The sequence below is a fragment of the Somniosus microcephalus genome, chromosome 4 (assembly GCF_052327205.1).
Source record: "Somniosus microcephalus isolate GS21.2 chromosome 4, FLI_Smic_1.0, whole genome shotgun sequence".
Lineage (NCBI taxonomy): Eukaryota > Metazoa > Chordata > Chondrichthyes > Squaliformes > Somniosidae > Somniosus > Somniosus microcephalus.
Window position 1 is genome coordinate 53,968,148 of NC_140990.1, and position 24,638 is coordinate 53,992,785.

Consider the following 24,638-nt stretch of genomic DNA (forward strand, 5'->3'; position numbering starts at 1 on the left):
TTTGTGACCTCCTTATTTTTCTTACCAAAAGGTAATACCTCACATTTATCTGTGTTGAATTTCATTTGACAATTATAGGCCCATTCTTCAAGTTTATTAACGTCTTCTTGTAATTTGTTGCAGTCCTCCTCAGTATTGACTATCGCACCCAATTTGGCCTCATCTGCAAATTTAGAAATTGTGTTTTTGATTCCAAAGTCTAAATCATTAATGTAAATTGTGAACAACAGTGATCTCAGCACTGATCCTTGTGGAACACCTCTTCCCACCTTCTGCCACTGTGAATAGCTACCCTTTACCCCTACTCTCTGCTTCCTGCCCTGAAGCCAGCCAGCAATCAATTCTGCTACTTGTCCCCTGACTCCACATGCTCTGACCTTATTCACTAGTCTATTATGTGGCACCTTATTGAAGGCTTTTTGAAAATCTAGATAAATTACATCTGCTGCATTACCCTTGTCTACTCTCTCTGTTACCTCTTCAAAAAATTCAATGAGGTTGGTCAAGCAAGACCTTCCCTTTTGAATTCCATGCTGACTAATCATTATAATATTTTTGGTTTCTAGATGTTCTATTTTCTCCTTTAGTAGGGATTCCATTATTTTTCCTACCACCGATGTTAAGCTGACTGGTCTATAGCTCCCTGGACATGTTCTATCTCTCTTTTTAAATAGAGGTATAATTTGAGCTATCCACCAGTCCTCTGGCACTACACATTTTTCTAATGAATTATTAAATAATAGCACCTCTGCTATCTTTTTCTAATGAATTATTAAATAATAGCACCTCTGCTATCTCTTTCATAGTTTCTTTTAAAATGCGCGGATGTAATCTGTCTAGACCAGGGGCGTTATCCTCTTTGAGTTTGATTAGTTTATTTAATATTTCTCCACTTTTCATTTTAAATGCAGTTATATCATTTCTAATCTTATCGCTGATGTCATGTCCACCTGATCTGTCTCCCTGGTAAATACTGAAGCAAAGTAATTTTTAAATATTTCTCCCATTTTGCTATTGCTGCCTGTGATTTTATCCTGTCCATCCCTTAGTAGCCATATTCCCATTCCCGACTTTTTAAAAAATGTATGTACCTGCAGAATATGTTACTATTTTGCTTTATGTTCCTTGATAATTTAATTTCACAGTCCCTCTTTGCCTTCCTAATTGTTTTTTAAAATCTCTTTGTATTCTCCCTTGTCATGTTCTCCCCTGCTGTCCATGTACTTGGTGTATGCCTGTTTCCTTACCCTTAATTGTCCACTTGTGTCTTTATTCATCTATGGTGTCTCATGAGAGTTCAGTTTGTTTTTAGCGGAATATATTTTTCCTGGACTCTGTTGAACACCGTTTTAAATGTTTCCCATTGCTCTTCTACATCACTGTTTGCCCATATTGTCGTCAATTTTATTTTCCCAAGTTCTATTCTCAGCCCCTCAAAAATCAGCTTTTCTCCAATCTATTACCTTGGTCTTCGTCATACTTATGTCCTTTTCAATTATTATCTTAAAGCTTATTATATTATGGTCACTATTGCCTAGATGTTCCCCTACTTTTACTTCTGTTATCTGGTCTGGTTCCTTCTCCATTATTAGATCCAGTAGAGAATCCTCCCTTGTCGGGCTTGTTACATACTGGGTTAGAAAGGAGTACTGAACACATTGTCGGAACTCCATTCCTTTATCTCTTTACCTACAAAGTATTACATGGTATTTACAGCACAGAAACAGGCCATTCAGCCCAACAGGTGTTTATGCTCCACACAAGCCTCCTCCCATCAGCAGAAACAAACCCTAACTGTTAGAATGAACATGGTTCAGTCCTGGTTGTGATTAACAGCAGCAATAACAGCAGAATCCAACCCGTGTGAACTCGCTGGTGTTTCAGCAGGTTGGATGAAGTAGTGAATCCCTTCCCACAGTCCCCTCTCACAGCCAGAACATTTGAAAAGTCTTTTATTAGTGTAAAAAGACTTGCATTTATATGGCGCCTTTCATGACCACCGGACGTCTCAAAACGCTTTATCGTCAATGAAGTACTTTTGGAGTGTAGTCACTGTTGTAAACATGCTGTTGTTTACTGAGGTGGGTGATCAAGTGAATCTCTTTGCACACATGGGCAGATTAACAGCAGCAATAATGGCCTCTGCTAAAAGTGCACACGCTGGTGTCTCAGCAGATGTGATAAATGAGTGAATCCCTTTCCACAGATGGAACAGGTGAATGGTGTCTCTGCAATGTGAACGCCTTGGTGTGTCAGCAGCCTGGAGGAAACAGTGAATCCCTTCCCACACACGGAGCAGGTGAACTGCCTCTCCCCAGTGTGAACTCGCTGGTGTGTCAGAAGATAGGATGAAGAAGTGAATCCCTTCCCACACACGGAGCAGGTGAACTGCCTCTCCCCAGTGTGAACTCGCTGGTGTGTCAGAAGATAGGATGAAGAAGTGAATCCCTTCCCACACACGGAGCGGGTGAACGGCCCTCTCCCCGGTGTGAATTCGCTGGTGTGTCAGAACACGGGATGGAGAAGTGAATCCCTTTCCACACACGGAGCAAGTGAAAGGCCTCTCCCCGGTGTGAACTCGCCGGTGTGTCTGAAGATGGGATGAACAACTGAATCCCTTCCCACACACTGAGCAAGGAAATGGCCTCTCCCCAGTGTGAACTCGCTGGTGTGTCAGCAGGATAGACGACTGAGTGAATCCCTTCCCACACACGGAGCAGGTGAATGGTCTCTCCCCGGTGTGACTGCGCCTATGAGTTTCCAGCTTGGATGGGTAATTGAATCCCTTCCCACAGTCCTCACATTTCCATGGTTTCTCCGTGGTGCGGGTGTCCTTGTGTCTCTCCAGGTTGGATGATCAGTTGAAGCCTTGTCCACACAGAGAACACGTGTTCAGTTTCTCCCTGCTGTGAATGGTGCAATGTTTTTTCAGGCTGTGTAACTGGTTAAAGCTCTTTCCACAGTCAGTGCACTGGAACACTCTCACTCGGGTGTGTGTGTCTCGGTGCTTTTCCAGTCACACTGATGTTTGGAATCTTTTCCCACAGACAGACCAGACAAACATTTCTCCTTCCAATTTCAGAGGTCGTTGATATTCGGGTCCTGATGAATGGAGTGACTCTGTCAGATCTTGATATGATGTTTGGTTAGAGTTTCCTGACTGCAATTCCTGCCTTCTAATACCCTGTAAAAGGAGTTTACAAAAGTCATCACTGTAATTACAGGATAGAAATTCAGAACAGACAATTCTAGTTTCTATGGAACAATCTTTCCTTTCTTGTTCCCCCAAAGCTGTAAATCCCCGTCCCACACACTCTCCCCCCTCCCTGTGCTGAAATCCAAACCCATCGCACCATCTCAACAACAACAACAACTTGTATTTATATAGCACCTTTAACATAGCAAAACATTCCAAGGCGCTGCAGAGGAATATTGTAAGTCAAAAATTTGACACCGAACCACATAAGGATAAATTAGGGCAGGTGACCAAAAGCTTTGTCAGAGGTAGGTTTTAAGGAGCATCTTAAAGGAGGAAAGAGAGGTAGCGAGGCGGACAAGTTTAGGCAGGGAATTCAAGAGCTTAGGGCCCAGGCAACAGAAGGCACGGCCACCAATGGTTGAGCGAGAATTCTGAAATCAAGGCGCTGCTTTACCAGGAGCCAATGTAGGTCAGTGAGCACAGGGGTGATGGGTGAACAAGACTTGGTCCAAGTTAGGACACGGGCAGCCGAATTTTGGATGACCTCAAGTTTACGTAGGTCAGAATGTGGGAGGCCAGCCAGGAGTGAGTTGGAATAGTCAAGTATAGAGGTAATAAAGGCATGGATGAGGGGTTCAGCATCGGATGAGCTGAGGCACGGGTGGAGACGGGCGATGTTGCGGAGGTGGAACTAGGCTGTCTTTGTTATGCAGCAGATATGTGGTCAGAAGCTCATTTCAGGGTCAAATATGACACCAAAGTTGCGAACAGTGTGGTTCAGCCTCAGACAGATGTTAAAGAGAGGGATGGAGTCAGTGACTAGGGAATGGAGTTTGTGGTGGGGACCGAAAACAATGGCTTCGGTCTTCCCAATATTTAATTGGAGAAAATTTCTGCTCATCCAGAACTGTATGTCGGACAAACAGTCTGACAATTTAGAGACCGTGGATGTGGTGTATGTAACCTGTTCCACCTTAAGAGAACTTAAGCCTGTTCCACCTTAAGAGATGTACTACTTTCTCTGGCTGCTGTATACATAATACCGGTGGTGACCACCGGTATATAAGCACTGTGTAGTAATATTGTATTTAGTATAGTCCCTACCTCCAACCAGTAAAGACCTGTTGAACTTTAATCTTGTAGTCTGTGTTAGTAATTACAACTAGAACACACAGACTTAACAGTGGCGACAAGTCCGATTCTTACCCTGCGGCAGTTTATATCCACGGCGGCTTCGTCCACAGAACGGACGTCGAAGAGAGGCTTCCACCCTCATCACCCTGCTGGAAGACACGTCGCGCGGCAGACATCGAGAAACCAGAGTGCAGAAGACATCCTGAACTCGAAGCCTCCATCAGCGGCTGTCAGCTATCTTCTTTCTACCTCGGTGGTGGGTAAGCCGGGCAGCGACGCGACCAGAAAGTCGGCCGCGTTGGCTGTACAGACGGGGAGGGAAGACGGAGGAATAAGGGCGGTGACATCGATCGCGACCGGAGATAAGGGCCGGGCCGCATTCGGGCCGAAAGGCGCAGCGCGGGGACATCGATCACGGCTGGTGATAAGGGCCGGGCCGCATTCGGGCTAAAAAGGCGCAGCGTCTGGGGCAACTGAAGGCGCGAGAGCCGCAGTGAAGCGGAGACAGCGTCGGGGGACGGGTGAAGACCGCCAAGCGTGGGAAAACCGCCATTTTGTAGGCAGAGGATGAAGACAAGAGCGGGAAGCTGCCATCTTGGATAAAAATAAAAATAAATTAAATTGCAACGATGCCTAAACATGGGAACATTAATACCTTTGATAGCGACATCGAAGATTGGGCCATGTATGTAGAACGCATACAAAATTATTGTAAAGCAAATAAAATCCCAGATGAAGAGAAAGCACTAACATTATTAAACTTAATGGGTGCGAAGACATACGGGCAATTGAAACACCTTTTATCACCAGATGAACCAGCGGATAAGACGTTCGAGGAGATTGTTACTGTCCTGAAAAATCATCTAAACCCCACGCCGCTGATGCTAGCGGAACGATTTAAATTTTACAGCAGAAGGCAGCTGAAGGATGAAAGCAATGCTGAATATTTAATGGAATTGCGTAAGCTAGCAAAGTACTGTCAGTTTGGAACGAGACTGACTGAGGCGCTACGAGATAAATTTGTGTGTGGTTTATTAAAAGAAGATACACAAAAGCGACTGCTCGAGGAGAATGAGCTGACGCTTGAGAAAGCGGTCACTATGGTAGCAGCACAGAAAGCCGCAGCGAGAGGCACGGCAGTAATGCAGCTACGGTCACCGGAACTCAGTACAAATAAATTGGGTTTGAGTACTGTAAAATGTTATCGTTGTGGAAAGACAACGCATGATCAGAACCAGTGTTGGTTTAAAAACCAAGAATGCAGAACGTGTGGCAGGCTTGGCCACATAGCTAAAGTATGCCGGTCAGGAAAGAAGACCAGCAACAAAAAGTCACCGCAAGGAAAATACATAAAGGTACACAAGGTGACAAAGAACAGTTCGACCGAACAGAAGTCAGATTCAGACGCTAGCAGTAATGAACTGGGTAGCTTAAGAGTACACAACGTTGGTAAGGATGCAGATCTCCAGACAATTTGGGTCACCCTTCAGATAGCAGGAGTCCAAGTAAAGATGGAATTGGACACTGGATCGGCATTGACGGTCATGAATAAGAAAGATTACAAAAGGTTATTCCAACATATTCCCCTACGGGATACGGAGATTATATTGAAAACATACACGGGGCAAAGAGTGTACCCCATCGGAAAGATAGAGGTAAAAGTGGTCCACAAGGGCGAAGAAAGCCAAGTAATGGACTTATATGTGCTACCTGAAGGAGGTCCACCACTACTGGGACGGGAGTGGATTAGGAAAATGAATATGGACTGGCACTCCTTGAAGGCACTAACGGTAGATTCCGGGGAAACAGATGTCAAACCTAAACGATTGTCCAAAATATTGGATGATGCTAAAGAGGTGTTCCAGCAGGGACTGGGAACACTGAGAGGAATTACGGCAAACATCAAGATTGATGAACATGCACACCCAAAATTTTTTAAAGCCAGACCGGTACCCTATGCAATACAACCTACTGTAGAAGCGGAACTGGAAGCGCTAGAACGTTCAGGTGTACTGTCTAAGGTAGATTGGAGTGAGTGGGCTACGCCCATTGTTCCCGTTATGAAACGTCCTTCGAGCAACAAGCCAGGAGAACCAGGGAAGGTTCGCATCTGTGGAGATTTCAAAATCACCGTTAATCCGGTGCTTCACACGGTGCAGTATCCGCTTCCGCGGATTGAGGATAGTTTTGCTTCATTGTCTGGCGGGAAACACTTCACCAAGATAGACCTGGCGCAGGCGTACTTGCAGATGGAGGTTGAAGAAGAGTCACGCCAATACCTCACGATCAACACGCATCGAGGTTTGTACCGGTACAATAGGCTGGTTTTTGGAGTGGCATCGGCTCCAGCAATTTGGCAGAGGGCCATGGAGCAGGTATTACAGGGAATTCCAGGCACACAATGTTACCTGGACGATATTCTGATTACAGGTGATGGTGATGAAGAACACCTCGCAAACTTGGAACTGGTGCTCAACAGACTGAAAGAGTATGGACTTAGAGTTAATCGGCAGAAATGTGAGTTCTTCCAGAAGCGGATCTCGTACTGTGGTCATGTCATTGACCGGGAGGGGCTTCATAAGTCTCCTGACAAGATAGAGGCAGTTGTAAAGGCTCCCGCTCCGGATAATGTCTCTCAGTTGAGGTCGTTTCTAGGATTGATTAACTATTACCATAAATTTCTACCAAATCTATCCACGGTACTGCACCCGCTAAATGCTCTTTTACAGAAGGGGGTACCATGGGAATGGAGCGAAAACTGTAAGAAGGCATTTCGCAAAAGCAAAGAATTGATCACCTCAGAGGAAGTGTTGGCTCACTTCAACCCAACACTGCCTATTCGGTTGGCTTGTGATGCTTCTCCATATGGTATTGGGGCAGTACTCTCACACAAGTTGCCAAATGGCACGGAAAGGCCAGTCGCGTTTGCATCCAGATCATTGACCTCCGCTGAGCGCAACTATGCGCAGATCGATAGGGAGGCTCTCAGCCTTGTATGGGGAGTGAAGAAGTTTAATCATTACCTGCAGGGCCAAAAATTCACACTTCTGACAGACCATCAGCCGTTGGTATCCATTTTTAACCCTAAGAAGGGTGTTTCAGTGATGACAGCACAGTGTCTCCAGAGATGGTCCCTTTTCCTAGGGGCACATCAATATCAAATAGAATTCAAAGGTATGAAGCAGCATGGCAATGCTGATGGGCTGTCGTGCCTGCCACTACCTGAAGAAGAAGAAACGACAAAAGTTGACCCTGTTGAGTTATTTCATTCGACCATCATCGAGTGTTTACCAGTCACCAATGCAAGTATTGAAAGAGAAACCAGGAACGACCCGACACTGTCCAGAGTCTACGAGGTGACAGTGAAAGGATGGCCAACACGTGGTGATCCTCTGTTACCGGCATTCTCGGCAAGGCGAGACCAGCTGTCCGTCTGCCATGGTACTTTGATGTACGGGACAAGAGTGATTATTCCTCCCAAGTTAAGGGAAAGAGTTCTAAAAGAACTGCATGAAGGTCATCTGGGGGCAGTTAAGATGAAAAGTCTTGCTAGGGCTTATGTATGGTGGCCGGGTATTGACCAACAGATAGAGGAGTTGACGAAAAGCTGCGCTGGGTGCCAAAAAGTGCAAAATGCACCTCCGATCGCACCACTACACCCATGGGAATGGCCTTCAGCCCCATGGCAACGCGTACATATTGACTTTGCTGGTCCATTCATGGACTCCATGTTCCTAATTGCGGTGGATGCACATTCCAAATGGCCAGAAGTGATCAAGATGAATACCGCTACTTCAGAAAAGACAATTGCGGTGTTAAGAACAATATTCGCAAGGAACGGATTGCCAGAACAGATCTGTTCGGACAACGGACCACAGTTCGTGTCGGAAGAATTCCAAAAATTCTTAAAGAAGAATGGGGTGAAACATTATACCTCTGCCCCATATCATCCGGCGACAAACGGGTTGGCCGAGAGATTTGTCCAAACATTCAAAAAGGCAATAAAGGCCATGAACGATGATCAGATTCCGCTACAGCACAAGGTGGACAATTTCCTAATGGCATATCAAAACGCCGCTCATGCAGTGACTAACCAAAGTCCTGCCATGATGTTTTATAACAGGAGGTTGCGGTCCAGGTTGGACTTGTTAAAACCAAATGTGCGGAGGGAAGTGGAAAACAAACAGTTCCGGCATATTAATAACAAGACCACTCGAAGTTTTGACGTAGGACAACCAGTGTTGGCAAGGGGCTATGGAAACGAAAAATGGCAGTCCGGAACAATTCGGGCCAGACAAGGACCTCTGATGTACACTGTAGATATTGGTAACAATGTGATAAGGCGTCATGCGGATCAACTGGTAGAATCGAGAGCAAGGGTCGAACCCATGGTTGCGACAGAGACAACTGTGGAAGACGTTAATGAACCTGAAGCATCTACCTCGGCAGGGAATGTACCTGATGATGATAACACCCAATGCATGGGAGACCAACTAGAGGAGTCACCTCAGCAACAGGAATCAGAGACCACTGAAAGGCGTTATCCAAACCGAATCAGAAGGCCTCCTGAGAGACTGAACCTTTGAACTGTTTATACCTGAAGTTATATATGTTATTATGTTATGTTAAATGGGGATATGACTGTTAAGCTAAAAAGGGAGGATTGTGGTGTATGTAACCTGTTCCACCTTAAGAGAACTTAAGCCTGTTCCACCTTAAGAGATGTACTACTTTCTCTGGCTGCTGTATACGTAATACCGGTGGTGACCACCGGTATATAAGCCCTGTGTCGTAATATTGTATTTAGTATAGTCCTGACCTCCAACCAGTAAAGACCTGTTGAACTTTAATCTTGTAGTCTGTGTTAGTAATTACAACTAGAACACACAGACTTAACAGTGGAGGGGTTGAGAGAAGATGTAGTGAGGTAGAGCTGGGTGTCAACAGCGTACATCTCCAACATTTCTTTCCTCCACTCCCAGTTTTCCCCCTCCCTCTACTCTGGTTGGGTTCAGTTCTCCACCCGCTGTGTGCAGAGTGAGAATAAAATCAATGAGTCAATGATTGTCTCTCCTGGTCACTGGGACCCCGAAGCCCCGCCTGTAATGTATATACCTTTAAGGGGGGAACTACTTTTTACAGCTCATGTATACTGTAGTACCGGCAGTGACCACACCTGTATATAGCACTGAGTAGTAATCTGTACAGTTCAGTTCCAGAGTGAGCCACATTGAGTAAACACCTGTTGTACCATTCTCCTGCATTCTGTGTCTTACTACTGATGGACACAACATTGACGACGAGGCAAATTCGATCCTACCTGCAACTCTGCATCACCTCCCAGGGATTCGTTCCTGGAGACCAGTAGATTGGAGGTCAAGGCCAGAGACATGGGCGTCGACCACGGGCAACCACCCAGTCATCCAGCAGAGACTCGAGAATAGCGGGGGATGAAGGGCGTTCCGGTGATGACTGCGCAACGACTACAAAGATGGTCACTCTTTTTAGGGGCGCACCACTATGAGATTGAATATAAGGGCACGAAACAGCATGGAAATGCTAATGGGCTATCACACCTGCCACTGCCTACTGCGGAGGAAGCACCAGCAGTGGATCCTGTCGAAATATTTCATTCGACTATAGTTGAATAACTACCGGTAACTAACGCTCATATAGAGAAGGAGACCCGAAATGACCCGACACTGTCTCGGGTATATGATTTGACGGTGAAGGGATGGCCAGCACATGGCGACTCACTGTTGCCAGCATTCTCGACAAGAAGAGAACAGCTGTCAGTGTGCCGGGGGACCTTGATGTGTGGATCCCGAGTGGTAATTCCACCCAAGTTAATGGATAGAGTGCTCAATGAGCTTCATGACGGTCATCTGGGAGGGGTAAAAATGAAAAGCCTTGCCAGGGCTTATTTGTGGTGGCCGGGAATCGATAAACAAATCGAGGACCTGACCAAGAGCTGCTCAGGATGCCAGAAAGTCCAAAATGCACCACCACATGCCCCTCTACACCCATGGGAGTGGCCCTCATCTCCATGGCAACGGGTGCATATTGATTTTGCTGGTCCATTCATGGACTCAATGTTTTTAATAGCCGTGGATGCGTACTCGAAATGGCCTGAGGTCATCAAAATATCCTCCACCACCACGGAGAAAACTATTGCAGTCCTACGGACCATTTTTGCCAGGAACGGCTTGCCAGAATAGATTTGCTCCGATAACGGACCACAGTTTGTGTCCGAAGATTTCCGGAGGTTTATGAAGAAGAATGGGGTAAGGCATTACACATCCGCCCCGTATCATCCAGCCACAAATGGATTGGCTGAGTGCTTCGTTCAAACCTTTAAGAAGGCAATAAAGGCTATGTACAATGACAACATTCCGCTGCAGCATAAGGTGCACAATTTCCTGTTCGCCAACCGGAATGCGACACATGCAGTCACCAACCAGGCCCCAGCCATGATGTTCTTTAACCGAAGGTTAAGATCGCGCCTGGATTTGCTCAGACCAAACGTACGAAGAGATGTTGAGAGTAAGCAATTCCAGCACATCCATGAGAAGCCAACAAGGAGCTTCAATGTAGGGCAACCAGTCTTGGCCCGCGACTACCGAACAGAAAAATGGCAGCCAGGAACGATATGCACTTGGCAGGGCCCACTAATGTACACAGTGGACGTTGGGGAGAACATCGTGAGATGCCATGCTTACCAGATCCTAGAGTCACAGGAACAAGTAAACCCCATGCCTCGCCCATACGTACCTGGTGAGGAACCCGACGTACAGGTCGCATCTACCCCAGAAATAGTAGCATCGGAAGCTGATGACCCAACCGACGACAGGGTGCCAGAATCGCCTCCGCACCAAGAGCGAGACACTCGGGAAAGGCGCTATCCAGAAAGGATCAGAAAGCCTCCCCAAAGATTGAATATATAAATGGACTATTTTCAGCTAACGTTGTATGTTAAAAGTGTTAATTGTAATTAGTTTGATATTTAATTGTTAAATGAGTGTTATGGTACTGTTAATCGAAAAGGGGAGGAATTGTAATGTATATACCTTTAAGGGGGGATCTACTTTTTACAGCTCATGTATACTGTAGTACCGGCAGCGACCACACCTGTATATAGCACTGAGTAGTAATCTGTACAGTTCAGTTCCAGAGTGAGCCACGTTGAGTAAACACCTGTTGTACCGTTCTCCTGCAGTCTGTGTCTTACTACTGACGGACACAACACCGCCCACTCTCGGTTCCTGCCCAAGATGGCTGTGCATGCGCCGTGACCCCCGCCCTGCCCAAGATGGCGGCCAGTGACCCCGCTGGCCCGGGCGGCCGGGCCTGTCACCACGGGGCAAACCCGGGGCCTGAGGCCTACACCGGGTGTTTGTGAAGCTTCCCAGCCCACCCGCGGCTCCAATTCCCTCTCCTTCTGTCCCCGGGAGAAAGCCTCACAGCCGCCGCCTCGTAGCTGGATGAAGCCCGGCCCCGGGGGCTGTTATTCGGCTCTAAGGCCGCAGCCCCTTTATTATAAAGCCGGCCTTGTGGTTTATTCTCCTACTGCGTCCGCTCTGTCCCGACCACCATCTTCCTCCAGGCGGCCCAGGAACCCGGCTCCACTGCGCCTGCGCACCGGGCCCCCGTCACTCAGATAGGGCGTATTCACAATCGCGTGGCATTCTGGGTACCCACTGCCGCCATTGAGGATGTGAAGCAATTCCTGATAATTGATTCTTTTTTATGCGTATCAGCGGCCTGTCCTCTAAATAATACCACATGTCTTGGGTGAATGGAGCGGTTGAGGAACAGAAGACGTGCATTTGGACCAGGAAGTGAGGCAAGGAAAACATTTTAAAAATCCTTTCATGGGATGTGGGCGTCGCTGGCAAGGCCAGCATTCATTGCCCATTCCGAATTGCCCTTGAGAAGGTGGCGGTGAGCCGCCTTCTTGAACCGCTGCAGTCCGTGTGTGAAGGTGTGAACTACTGCACACAATACTCAAGATGTGGTCTCACCAAGGCCCTGTACAACTGCAGCAAGACATCCTTGTTCTTGTACTCAAACCCTCTCGCTATGAAGGCCAACATACCATTTGCCTTCCTAACCGCCTGCTGCACCTGCATGCTTACCTTCAGCGACTGGTGCACAAGGACACCCAGGTCTCATTGCACTTCCCCTTCTCCCAATCTATTGCCATTCAGATAATAATCTGCCTTCCTGTTTTTGCCACCAAAGTGGATAACCTCACATTTATCCACGTTATATTGCATCTGCTATGCTTCTGCCCAATCGCCCAACCTGTCCAAATCATCCTGTAGTTTCTCAGCATTCTCCTCACAGCACACACGCCCACCCAGCTTTGTGTCGTCTGCAAATTTGGAGATATTACATCTAGTTCCCTTGTCTAGATCATTAATATATATTGTGAATAGCTGGGGTCCAAGGACCAATCCCTGCGGTACCCCACTAGTCACTGCCTGCCACTCGGAAAAAGACCCGTTTATTCCAACTCTTTGCTTTCTATCTGCCAACCAGTTCTCTATCCAAGTTAATACCTTGCCCCCAATCCCATGTGCCTTAATTTTACACACTAATCTCTTATGTGGGACCTTATTGAAAGCCTTCTGAAAGTCCAAATACACCACATCCACTGGTTCTCCCTTATCTATTTTACCAGTTACATCCTCAAAAATTTCCAGTAGATTAGTCAAGCATGATTTACCTTTTGTAAATGCATGTTGACTTTGTCCGATCCTGTCACTGTTTTCCAAGTGCTCTGCTGTTACATCTTTTATAATGGACTCTAGCATTTTCTCCACTACCGATGTCAGACTTACCGGTCTGTAATTACCCATTTTCTCTCTACCACCAGCTATCCTCCAATCCATGGGCACTGTTCCAGATTCCATCGAATGTTGGAAGATGATCAGCAATGCATCTACTATTTCTAGGGCCACTTCCTTAAGTACCCTAGGATGTAGATTATCAGGCCCTGGGGATTTATCGGCCTTCAATCCCATCAATTTCCCTAACACCATTTCCCTACAAATACTGATTTCTTTCAGTTCCGCCCTTTCATCAGACCCTATGTTCCCTGACATTTCTGGGAGGTTATTTGTGTCCTTTTTGAAGACAGAAGCAAAATATGTATTCAATTTGTCAGCCATTTCTTTGTTCCCCATTATAAATTCCCCTGATTCTGACTGCAAGGGACCTACGCTTGACTTCAATCTTTTTCTCTTCACATATCTATAAAAGCTTTTACAGTCAGTTTTTATGTTGCCTGCTAGCTTACTCTCATATTCTATTTTCCCTTTCTTAATTAATCCCTTTGTCCTCCTTTGTTGAATCCTAAACTGCTCCCAATCCTCTGGATTACTGCTTTTTTTGGCCAATTTATATGTCCTCTCCTTGGACCTTATGCTATCTCTAATTTCCCTCGTTAGCCACGGTTGTGTCACCTTTTTTGTTTTATTTTTATGCCAAACTGGGATGAACAAATTCTGTAGTTCATCCATGCGGTCTTTGAATGTTTGCCATTGCCGATCCACCGTTAACCCTTTGAGTGACATTCCCCAATCAATCCTACCCAACTCGTGCCTCAGACCATCGTATTTTCCTTTATTTAAATTCAGGACCCTAATCTCTGAGTCAACTACTTCATTCTCCATCTTAATGAAGAATTCGATCATATTATGATCGCTCCGACCCAAGGGGCCTCGTACAACAAGATTGCTAATTAATCCTTTCTCGTTACATAATACCCAGTCTAAGATGGCCTGATCTCTGGTTGGTTCCTCGACATATTGGTCCAGGAAACCATCCCGTAAACACTCCAGGAATTCCTCCTCCACAGTATTGTTACTAATTTGGTTGGCCCAATCTATATGTAGATTAAAGTCACCCATGATGACCGCTGTGCCCTTTTTGCATGCTTCTCTAATTTCCCTTTTAATGCCATCCCCAACCTCCACATTACTGTTTGGAGGTCTGTATACAACTCCCACTAACGTTTTCTGCCCCTTGGTATTTCTCAGTTCTACCCATACAGATTCCACATCATCAGAGCTAATATCCTTCCTTACAATTGTGTTAATCCCTTCTTTAACCAGTAATGCTACCCCACCTCCTTTTCCTTGTTGCCTATCTTTCCTGAATATTGAATACCCCTGGATGTTGAGTTCCCAGCCTTCGCCACCCTGGAGCCATGTTTCCGTAATCCCAATCAAATCATAGGATCTTACAGTTAGGCTACCAAGGCTAGGAGAGGCTCTCTGAAAGATATGGGGAGCTGGGACTTGTCCATGAGGGTAACCAAATTTATGAGAACTTAAAAATTCTAGAGTAAGACAGGAGAAAAGGCCCAAAAATGGAACAATTGGTAGCAGGAAATCCATTAGTCTCCTCTTATCATGGAAAAACCAAGGAATTGACACACTGTTTAAAACAAAGCTGATTTATTTGGCATATATCCAGAATCAACATCACTGAAACAGATTATCTGGTCATTATCACATTGCTGTTTGTGGGAGCTTGCTGTGCCCAAATTGGCTGTCATTTGTCCAACATTACAACAGTGACAACACTTCAAAAAAAAAAGCATCTCATTGACTGTAAAGCGCTTTGGGACGTCCGGTGGTCATGAAAGGCGCTATATAAATATAAGTCTTTCTTTTAATATTAAACTCCAGCCCAGTTAGAAGGGTTATTAACACCAGCAAAAACAATCCCAACTGTCAGAATGAACATGGTTCAGTCCTGGATGTGATTAACAGCAGCAAAAACAGCAGAATCCAACCCCAGCTGTCACACATAAGCTCGCTGGTGTGCCAGCAGGTTGGATGACTGGGAGAATTCCTTCGCACAGACGAAGCAGATAATGGCCTCCCCCTCGTGTGAACACACTGGTGTGCCATAAGTTTGGATGAACCTCTTCCCAGTGAGAGCAACTAAACGGTCTCTCATCAGTGTGAACTCGCTGGTGTTTAATCAGACTCACAGAGCGTTTAAATCTTTTCCCGCAGTCCAAGGATTTCAAAGGTCTCTCCCCAGAGTGAACTCACTGGTGTCTCACCAGCTCTGCCAAGCGTTTAAAGCTGTTCCCACATTCAGAGCATTGAAACGGTCTCTCATCAGTGTGAACACGCTGGTGTTTAATCACTCCCTCTGAACTTTTAAATCTGTTCCCACATTCAGAGCATTTAAAAGGTCTCTCGTCAGTGTGAATATGTTGGTGTTTAATCAGCTCTGCAGCACTTTTAAAGCTATTCCCACAGTCACAGCATTGAAATGGTCTCTCGTCAGTGTGAACTCACTGGTGTTTAATCAGATCTGCAACACGTTTAAAGCTGTTCCCACAGACAGAGCATTGAAAAGGCCGCTCCCCAGTGTGAACACGCTGGTGTTCAGTGAGATTGGATGAGTGCTTGAATCTCTTTTCACAGTGAGAGCAACTGAATAGTCTCACTTCAGTGCGAACATGCTGGTGTCTAATCAGTCCCTCAGAGCTTTTAAAGTTGTTCTCACAGACAGAGCATTTAAAAGGTTTCTCATCAGTGTTAACTCTCTGGTGTCTTATCAGGTGACATGGCCAAGTGAATTCCTTCCCACACACGGAGCAGGTGAACGGCCTCTCCCCAGTGTGACTGCATTGATGAGTTTTCAGCTGGGACGGGGAACTGAATCCCTTCCCACAGTCCCCACATTTCCACGGTTTCTCCATGGTGCAGGTATCCTTGTATCTCTCCAGGTTGGATGATCGGTTGAAGCCTCATCCACACACAGAACACGTGTCCGGTTTCTCCCCGCTGTGAATGGTGCGATATTTTTTCAGGCTGTGTAACTGGTTAAAGCTCTTTCCACAGTCAGTGCACTGGAACACTCTCACTCGGGTGTGTGTGTGTCTTGGTGCTTTTCCAGTCACACTGATGTTTGAAATCTTTTCCCAGACAGAACAGACAAACATTTGTCCTTCCACATTCAAAGGCCGATGATATTCAGGTCCTGATGAATGGAATGACTCTGTCAGATCTTTGTTGTGATGTTTGGTTTGAGTTTCCTGACTGCAATTCCTGCCCTTCTAATACCCTGTAAAAGGAGTTTACAAAAGTCATCACTGTAAATACAGGATAGAAATTCAGAACAGACAATTCTAGTTTCTATGGAACATTCTTTCCTCTCTTGTTCCCCCAAAGCTGTAAATCCCCGTCCCACACACTCTCCCTCCTCCCTGTGCTGAAATCCAAACCCATCGCACCATCTCCAACATTTCTTTCCTCCACTCCCAGTTTTCCCCCTCCCTCTACTCTGGTTGGGTTCAGTTCTACACCCGCTGTGTGCAGAGTGAGAATAAAATCAATGAGTCAATGAATGGCCCAGAACTTGGTGTCGGGGGCTTGCCGCGTGTGCAAGCCCCCGATCTGCACTCACTCTGCGTGCTGACATCTGAAGCCCGGGCCTGCTTGCATTTCCTGTCCCTGGCCCGGTTCAGATGTCAGCACACAGTTCTCACCTGATCCAGCGGCGTAGTTAGTGCGATGTGCCGGCTGGGATCAGGTGAGCACTGTACAACCAATCAGGGGAGGGGAAGGTTCATTCATGAGTTTGAGAGTAAGAACTGTCAAACTCATGAAAACTACGGGGGCCCAAAACACTATTTAAACTTTAAATAAAAATTTAAAAAACATCCCAATCATTAAATTAAGTATAAATAAGTTTTAAAAAATAATTTAAACAATAATTTTTTTTGTTGAAAAAAATACATTTTTAATAAAAAGGGTCTAAAACTAAACTTACCTTATTGTAGATTCTTTAAAATAATAAACCTGTGGGAAAAAAAATTCTAAATTGCACTAAAACACCACTTACCTGTAAAAATAAATACTTACGTGTGCTTTTTACAAGCGTAAAGACTGGAGGCCTTTAGACATGCGCAAATCCCCCAAAACAGAGGAAATCCAAGACGCACGCGCTGCCCCCTACAGCGCACGCGCTAGCCTCTTCATCTCTTGGGTTAGAGAAGAGGAAATGCCGGTTTTCAGCGCATGCGCTGTGCATGCTGAAAACCGGCATTTCCTCCGGCCAGATGCGTGAGTACCCCTTCCGTACTCACGCGTTTGGGGAGGAATTACTGCCCCATTGTCACTCCTGGTCACTGGGACCCTGAAGCCCCGCCCACTCTCTGTTCCCACCCAAGATGGCCGCACATGCGCCGCGACCCCACCCTGTCCAAAATGGTGGCCAGTGACCCCGCTGACCCAGGCAGCCGGGCCTGTCACCGTGGGGCAAACACGGGGCCTGTGGGCACTTATTCGGGGCCTGAGGCCTACACCAAGTGTTTGTGATGCTTTCCAGCCCAGCCATGGGTCCAATTCCTCCCCGAGCCCACAATGTCCTACCGCCGCCCGCTGCCATCTCTTCCGTTTCAGACCAGTGCCATCACAGGCACTGCGCATGCTCAGAGCACAGCCCAGTCCTGCGCCTGCGCACTGGGCTCCTGTTGTCATTGATGGGGCATATTCACAGAATCACAGAAACCCCACAGTGCAGATAGAGGCCATTTCGGCCCATCGAGCCTGCACCGACACATATCCCACCCGATCCCCGTAAACCCTACACCAACACATATCCCACCCTATCCCTGTAACCCCACGTATTTAATCCCCCTAACACTAAGGGTCAATTTATCATAGCCAATCAACCTAACCCGCACATCTTTGGACTGTGGGAGGAAACTGGAGCACCCGGAGAAAACCCACGCAAACTACCCTGCCATTGAAAGCCGCAATTATTGAGCGGAACATTTTAAAATCATTCCATCGAGATTGGGGTCGGAGAGGCAATAAACAAAATCAATTAATAAATTATACAGAAACCCACATGCCCGGGCCCTCCGCCATCGTGTGAAGTGGTCGCCACTTTTCAGTTATTAACTCGAACCTCAGGCCATGCCCAGTCTGCTTTATTTGCTAAATATTTACTAACTGTGTTTTCTAACTTCAGTGCAGACCTGTTATTTAGAGGGAAACTTTCGAGGCACCATTTTTTGTGTCCTACATAAGAAGCTGTTAATGGCTTTAATAAGCTGGCAGCAATTTTTTTCAAGGTGGAAAGAGGTGAAAAACACCACCAGCGATCCACCAAAACACACGGGATAGAGAAATCCACTTCATCAGCGCATCTGCCACATTCGATCTGCTCCACCACTGGTGCACTGTGTCTGCAGTATGTACGGTCTACAAGATGACCAAAGTCAGGCTGTGTGGGGTCAACGGTCATGGAAAGACGCTACAAAACAGAATTCAGAGGGTAGGATTTAAGGGTGTGGATTAATGCTCGGGCCTACAGGGCCTTCCCCCAGGGATGGATTAATGCTTGGGGCTACAGGATCCTTACCCAGGAAGTGCATTAATGCTCGGGCCTAGGGAGCCCTTCCCCGGGGGCGGTGGAAATATAGAAACATAGAAGATAGGAGCATGAGTAGGCCATTTGGCCCCTCGATCCTGCTCCGCCATTCAATGAGATCATGGCTGATCATCCAAATTCAGTACCCTGTCCCTGCCTTCTCCCAATATCCCTTGATCCCTTTAGCCTTAAGAAATATATCTAACTCCTTCTTGAATATATTTAATGAATTGGCCTCAACTGCCTTCTGTGGTAGAGAATTCCACAGGTTCACCACTCTCTGGGTGAAGAAATTCCTCCTCATCTCTGTCCTAAATGGCTTATCCCTTATCCTTAGACTGTGACCCCTGGTTCTGGACTCCCCCGCCATCGGGAACACCCTTCCTGCATCTAGTCTGTCCAGTCCTGTTAGAATTTTATAAGTTTCAATGAGATCCCCTCTCATTCTTCGAAACTCCAGCGAGTGTAAGCCCAATTGACGCAGTCTCTCCTCATACGTCATTCCTGCCATCCCAGGTATCAGCCTGGTGAATCTTCGCTGCACTCTCTCCATGGCAAGAACATCCTTCCACAGGTAAGGTGACCAAAACTGCACACAATACTCAAGGTGTGGCCTCACCAAGGCCTTGTACAACAGCAGCAAGACATCCTTGTTCCTGTACTCGAACCCTCTCGCTACGAAGGCCAACATACCATTTGCCTTTTTAACCACCTGCTGCACCTGCACGCTTACCTTCAGCGACTGGTGCACAAAGACACCCAGGTCTCGTTGCCCTTCCCCTTCTCTCAATCTATTGCCATTCAGATAATAATCTGCCTTCCTGTTTTTGCTGCCAAAGTGGATAAGCTCGCATTCATCCACATTATACTGCATCTGCCATGTTTCTGCCCAATCACCCAACCTGTCCAAATCATACTGGAGTTTCTCTGCATCCTCCTCACAGCACACTCGCCCACACAGCTTTGTGTCATGTGGAAACTTGGAGATATTACATATAGTTCCCTCATCTAGATCATTTATATATATTGTGAATAGCTGGGGTCCTAGGACCGATCCCTGCGGTACCCCACTAGTGATGGTCTGCCACTCGAAAAAAGACCCATTTACTCCAACTCTTTGCTTCCTGTCTGCCAACCAGTTCTCTATCCAAGTCAGTACCTTGCCCCCAATCCCATGTGCCTTAACTTTACACGCTAATCTCTTATGCGGGACCTTATCGAAAGCCTTCTGAAAGTCCAAGTACACCACATCCACTGGTTCTCCCTTATCTATTTTACCAGTTACATCCTCAAAAAATTCCAGTAGCTTAGTCAAGCATGATTTACCTTTTGTAAATCCATGTTGACTTTGTCCGATCCTGTCACTGCTTTCCAAGTGCTCTGCTATTACATCTTTTATAATGGACTCTAGCATTTTCCCCACTACTGATGTCAGGCTTACTGGTCTATAATTCCCCGTTTGCTCTCTACCACCATTTTGAATAGTGGGGTAAAATTAGCTACCCTCCAATCAATGGGAACTGTTCCAGAATCTATAGAATGTTGGAAGATGGCCAGCAATATATCTACTATTTCAAGGCCACTTCCTTGAGTACCCTAGGATGTAGATTATCAGGCCCTGGGGATTTATCGGCCTTCAATCCCGTCAATTTCCCAAACACCATTTCCCTACAAATACTGATTTCTTTCAGTTCCTCCCTCTCATTAGACCCTATGTCCCCCGTCATCTTTGGGAGGTTATTTGTGTCCTCCTTTGTGAAGACAGAACCAAAGTATGTATTTAATTGGTCTGCCATTTCTTTGTTCCCCATTATAAATTCCCCTGATTCTGACTGCAAGGGACCTATGCTTGACTTCACCAATCTTTTTCTCTTCACATATCTATAGAAGCTTTTAAAGTCAGTTTTTATGTTCCCTGAAAGCTTACTCTCATAGTCTATTTTCCCCCTCTTAATTAATCCCTTTGTCCTCCTTTGTTGAATCCTAAACTGCTCCAAATCCTCAGGTTTGCTGCTTTGTCTGGCCAATTTATATGTCCTCTCCTTGGATCTTATGCTATCCCTAATTTCCCTTGTTAGCCACGATTGATTCACCTTTTTTGTTTTATTTTTATGCCAAACAGGGATGAACAAATTCTGTAGTTCATCCATGCGATCTTTGAATGTTTGCCGTTGCCCATCCACCATCAACCCTTTGAGTGCCATTCTCCAATTAATCCTACTCAACTCGCACCTCATACCATCGTAGTTTCCTTTATTTAAATTCAGGACCCAATCTCTGAGTCAACTACTTCACTCTTCATCTTAATGAAGACTTCTATCATATTATGAGCGCTGCGCCCCAAAGAGCCTCGCACAACAAGATTGTTAATTGTTCCTTTCTCATTACATAATACCCAGTCTAAGATGGCCTGATCGCTAGTTGGTTCCTCGACATGTTGGTCCAGGAAACCATCCCGTATACACTCCAGGAATTCCTCCTCCACATTATTGTTACTAATTTGGTTAGCCCAATCTATATGTAAATTAAAGTCACCCATGATAACTGCTGTGCCCTTATTGCACGCGTCTCTAATTTCCCATTGAATGCCATCCCCAACCTCCGCATTACTGTTTGGGGGTCTGTATACAACTCCCACTAACTTTTCTGTCCCTTGGTATTTCTCAGCTCTACCCATACAGATTCTACATCATCAGAGCTAATATCCTTCCTTACAATTGTGTTAATCTCCTCTTTAACCAGCAATGCTACCCCACTTCCTTTTCCTTTTGCCTGTCTTTCCTGAATATTGAATACCCCTGGATGTTGAGTACCAAGCCCTGGTCACCCTGGCACCATGTTCCCGTAATCCCAATCATATCATATCCGTTTACATCTATTTGCGCAGCTAATTCATCCACCTTATTACGAATGCTCCTCGCTTTAAGACACAAAGCCTTCAGGCTTGTTTTTTTAACACTCTTCGACCTTTTAGAATTATTATTTACTGTGGCCATGTTTGATTTAAACCCTTGATTACTCTGACTGCCACTTTTGCTTTTCTCCTTCCTGTCTTTTGCTTCTATCCTTGTTTCCCTTTCCTCTGTCTCCCTGCACAGGTTCCCAACCCCCTGCCATTTTAGTTTAAATCCTCCCCCACAGCACTAGCAAACACTCCCCCTCGGACATCGGTCCCAGTCCTGCCCAGGTGCAAACCGTCCATTTTGTACTGGTCCCACCTCCCCCAGAACTGGTTCCAATGTCCCAGGAATTTGAATCCCTCCCCCTTGCACCATTCCTCTAGCCATGTATTCAGCTGAAATATCCTTCTATTTCTACTCTGACTAGCACGTGGCACTGGTAGCAATCCTGAGATTACTACCTTTGAGGTCCTAGTTTTTAATTTACCTCCTAACTCCCTATATTCAGCTTTTAGGACCTTATCCCGTTTTTTACCTATATCGTTGGTACCTATATGCACCACAACAACTGGCTGTTCACCCTCCCCTTCCAAAATGTTCTGTAGCCGTTCTGAGACATCCTTGACCCTTGCACCAGGGAGGCAACATACCATCCTGGAGTCTCGTTTGTGGCCGCAGAAACGCCTATCTATTCCCCTAACAGTTGAATCCCCTATCACTATAGCTCTCCCACTGCGAGACACTTATCCAGGGGTGGGTTAATGCTCGGGCCTAGGGAACCCTTACCCAGGAAGTGGATTAATGCTCGGGCCGAGGGAGCCCTTACCCAGGAAGTGGATTAATGCTCGGGCTGAGGGAACCCTTTCCCCGGGGGGTGGATTAATGCTCGGGCCTACGAGGCCCCCGCCACTCTCTCATTCCCGAGCGACCACCTCCATCCCTTTCCTGCCGACTGTCTGAGGCTGAACCAGACTGTTCACAACCTCGACATCCCATTTGACCCTGAGCTGAGCTTCCGACCACATATTCTCTCTGTTACCAACACCTCCTCCTTCCACCTCTGTAACATTACCTAACTCCGCCTCTGCCTCCGCCCATCTGCTGCTAAAACCCTCATCCCTGCCTTTGTTGCCTCCAGACTCGACTATACCAATGCTCTCCAAGTCAGCCTCCCATCTTTCACCCTCCGTAAGCTTCAGCTCCTCCAGAACTCTGCTGCCCATCTCCTGACTCACACCAAGTCTCGTTCACCCATCACCCCTGTGCTCACCGACCTGCACTGGCTCCCTATCCGGCAACTCCTCAAATTTAAAACATTCATCCTTGTTTTCAATTCCCTCCATGGCCTTGCTCCTCCCCATCTCTGAAACCTCCTCCAGCCCTACAACCCTCCAAATTATCTGTGCTCCTCTAATTCTGGCCTCTTGAGCATCCCCGATTTTTATTGTTCCACTATTGGTGGCCGTGCCTTCAGCTGCCGAGGCCGCAGGTCTGGGATTCAGAAAACCCACCTGCCTCTCTCCTCCTTTAAAATGATCCTTAAAAACTATCTCTTTGACCAAGATTTTTGCCTGTCCTAATATCTCCTTACGTGGTTTGGTGCCATATTTTGTCTGATAACATTCTTGTGAAGAGCCTGGGAACATTTTACTGCAGTAAAGGCGCTACATAAATGCAAGTTGTTGTTGTTGACTCATGAGCAGGTAGAGAAGGATCATCCACTCGACACTTCTAGCTGAAGATAGTTACAAATAATTCGGCCTTGTCTTTTGCACTTATATGATGGTCTCCGCCATCATTGAGGATGGGAATGTTCATGGAGCCTCCTCCTCCTGTTAGTTGCTTACTTGTCCACTACCATTCGTGACTAGATGTGGCAGGACTGCAGAGCTTTGATCTGATGCTCTGATTGTGGGATTGCTTGGCATGCTGCTTCCTCTGTTTAGCATGCATGTAGTCCTGTGTTTTAGCTTCACCAAGTTGGCTTCTCATTTCAGGTACACCTGGTGCTGTTCCCAGCATGCACTTCTGCACTCCTCTTTGAATCAGGGTTAGTCCTCTGGTTTGATGATGATAGAGGAGTGAGGGGTATGCTGGGCCATGAGGTCATAGAACGTAAGAATTAGGAGCAGGAGTGGGCCATATAGCCCTTCGAGCCTGCTCCCCCATTCAATAAGATCATGGCTGATCATTGACCTCAACTCCACTTTCTCACCCGAACCCCATAACCCTTGATTCCCCTAGAGTCCAAAAATCTATCAATCTCAGCCTTGAATATACTCAACGACTCCGCCTCCACAGCCCTCTGGGGCAGAGAATTACAAAGATTTACAACCCTCTGAGTAAAGAAATTCCTCCTCATCTCAGTCTCAAATGGACAACCCCTAATCCTGAGACTATGCCCCCTAGTTCTAGACACTCCAACCAGGGGAAACAACCTCTCAGCATCTACCCTGTCAATCCCCTTCAGAATCTTGTATATTTCAATGAGATCACCTCTCATTCTTATAAACTCCAGAGAGTATCGGCCCATTCTACACAATCTCTCCTCATAGGACAGCCCTCTCATCCCAGGAATCAATCTAGTGAACCATCGTTGCACCAGCTCCAAGGCAAGTATATCCTTCCTAGATAAGGAGACCAGAACTGTGCACAGTACTCCAGGTGTGGTCTCACCCAGGCCCTGTGCAATTGCAGTAAAACTTCCTTACTCTTATACTCCAACCCCCTTGCAATAAAGGCCAACGTGCCACTTGCCTTCCTAATTGTTTGCTGTACCTGCATGCTAACTTTCATAGAATTATAGAATGGTTACAGCACAGAAAGAGGCCATTCGGCCCATCGAGCCCGTGCCGAATCTCTGCAAGAGCACTTCAGCTAGTCCCACTCCCCGCCCTTTCCCTGTAACCCTGCATTTTTTTCCCTTTCAGGTATTTATCCAATTCCCGATTGAAAGCTGTGATTGAATCTGCCTCCACCACCCTTTCAGGCAGCGC

At 46.3% G+C, this 24,638-nt stretch overlaps 2 pseudogenes; one reads left to right on the forward strand and one right to left on the reverse strand.

Annotated features, from left to right (window-relative positions):
* LOC147118905 (uncharacterized) overlaps positions 1 to 24,638 on the forward strand; it is a 115,452-nt pseudogene that overhangs the window by 78,830 nt on the left and 11,984 nt on the right.
* On the reverse strand, positions 1,699 to 16,061 carry LOC147118907 (uncharacterized; annotated as a pseudogene).